The 2,351-nt window shown below is 42.0% G+C and overlaps 1 long non-coding RNA gene across 1 annotated transcript; it reads left to right on the top strand.

Moving 5' to 3' along the window:
* Nucleotides 1–397: 397 nt before the first annotated feature.
* LOC128016487 (uncharacterized) lies at nt 398–2,028 on the top strand. Its single transcript, XR_008184185.1, has 2 exons — nt 398–559; nt 763–2,028. It is a non-coding gene; the product is annotated as an uncharacterized LOC128016487 (long non-coding RNA).
* The last annotated feature ends 323 nt before the right edge of the window (nt 2,029–2,351 follow it).

The following is a 2,351-nucleotide window of genomic DNA, read 5'->3' as shown; positions in this document are numbered from 1 at the left end:
GAGCGGAAGTGGGGAGCACCGTGCCAGAACAACGTACCCCATTAGTTGCCTGGCAAGTAAGGCAGAGAAGCGACCAATCAGGGGCATGCTGCCTCCTCTACCCTGGCTGAATGGCATCGCCCTCACGGCCCTCCCCTCGCTCGCACTCCCTCTCCACCCCATCACTCCGGTTGCCCGGGATGATTTTATAAACATTTTGCTAGCCGATCAATAGCTGTATTGATCAGGCATTGTAAGAGTGATCCGTCTAAAACCCCCAGCAGCCTGCAGCTCTAAGAGAGGGAGGAGCGAGGGAAAGGGAGAGAGAGGATGCAGAGAAGATGAGGAAAGGGAAAGAGAGAGAGGAAAGGAGAGAGAGGCTGCAGCCACAGAAGAGAGAGGTAGAGGGGAGAGAAGGGGAGATCTCACAGAGAGGCAGAAGGAGGCAGTGCTGAAGGTAAAGCAGTGTGGTGTGGACTTAGAGAAGCGAGCAGGAGCAGCCATTGGGACTGCGTTAACATGCATTCTAATCGCTTTCTCGTTAAGCCGCGGAAGGGAGGGGTGACTAATGAGTCTCGCCGTAAGTATACAAAATAATTTACGGAGAGAGAGGGAGTGGGCGAGAGAGGTAATGTATGAACGAAAACAGGCGCAGGTTTGGCCTGGTGAGTAAATGGGCATATGTGTGCACGGGGGGAGGCGGAGGTGTGTAATCGCTGTGGGAGATGTTACGCAATTAATTCTGATTGCTTTGTAAATTTAATTATCATTTATTCTCTTTAGGGAAAAAAAAATGCCTCTGGTTGACGGGGATGGAATCGCGTACCGTAAAATTTACCTGCGAACAACAATACCCGATGACTTCTCGCTCATAAGGAGGCCGGCTAAATACGGCGGCGATCCCTTCCGAAGGGAATTCTTAATGAGAAAACATCAAACTGAGAGCAGGTCCAGTGCATTTGATAGTCTTGAGGATAATTAAGGTCTACTTTGAAGATTTTGGTGCATGATCTTTCCGTAAACCCCAACTGTGTGCCAGTGGATCATGGTGGAACATTCAAAAATGGGATATTTAATCGTTGGAGGTGTATCAGTTCCTCAACATTGGAGTACAGACACTTTCAACTTTCTACTGACTGTTTTGCCACCTTTTGGAAAAAAGTCTGGATAATAAACAGAAGAGCTGCTGGTCCTATAATGGAGAACAATGGATGAAGCCAAGGCTGTTTAGAAAATCAGGCCTGTCTTGCCACTCAGTCAAAAAACACACCAGGGGGGATCAGGCACAAGAGCCCAAGGGAGGCCTGTATTGATCCAGACCAAAGTGTATTTCCCCAGCACTGTGGTTTGTGTTCAACTGATGTGCTCAGGGCTGCTTGAGGATCAGGCCTGGTCTGCAGGCCATAACAAAAGGAATTGATGCAGGATGTCAGACCACTGATCACCTATCAGCACCACAATCTAAATCCAAGAGAATGAAGCCCTGTATTCTACTTGTGTTGAATACCTTTGTGTAATGGAAATGTATACTTTAACACACAAATTCAAGGCGTACAGCTCTGCGTACAGCTTGGTTGCCAACTAGCATCTGAAACTTGGATCTAAAATAGACCAAGTTGTTCCAAACCCATATGACATCCTAGAAGGGTTTTCTAGCAGAAGGTCCAAACTGCTTTTCTCCAGTCAATGAAAGTGAATGAAAAGTGTTAGGCCTGGTCCCCATCCAGTTTTATTGTATAGAAGAAAGAGCTTGGATGTTTTGCTAAATACCTCCTTTTCAGTTTATACAGGTACCTTTAAGTGGTTACACAGACAAACCACAGGTTATTCGCAAATTTATGTTACTCAAGACTTGATTCATTGCAGTAGGTGGTACGTTAGGGAAAATGAGGTGTGCTGTGGCTCAGAATACCAAAACACTTTATTTATACACATCTAAACATTCATATCTGAAATTTAGACTCAAATTTATGTTTTGGGTATCATCCACTGACATCTTTCAATGATAGATGTGCTACAGCAAATAAAATATATTATTGTGCAATTTTATTTTGGGGCATACAGTGTTTTTTTATGTATTTTTTTAGGGAAGACTGATACAGTACCTATACTTTTTAGTTAGGAAAAGAAAATAAATATTCAATGCAAACTCTATTTTTCATAATATATATATATATATATATATATATATATATATATATATATATATATATATATATATATATATATATATATATATATATATATGAATGACATCATTCTTTAAAACGATCAGCAAATCTTGTCCTTCTATATTAAGGAGCGCATTACATATTTGTGGAGAATGAGAAACAAAAAGCAGAATTAACTGGTCAGGAAACCTTAAGTTAATA

Source organism: Carassius gibelio, chromosome A7, assembly GCF_023724105.1.
Source record: "Carassius gibelio isolate Cgi1373 ecotype wild population from Czech Republic chromosome A7, carGib1.2-hapl.c, whole genome shotgun sequence".
NCBI lineage: Eukaryota > Metazoa > Chordata > Actinopteri > Cypriniformes > Cyprinidae > Carassius > Carassius gibelio.
This window is presented reverse-complemented; position numbering and strand designations above follow the sequence as displayed.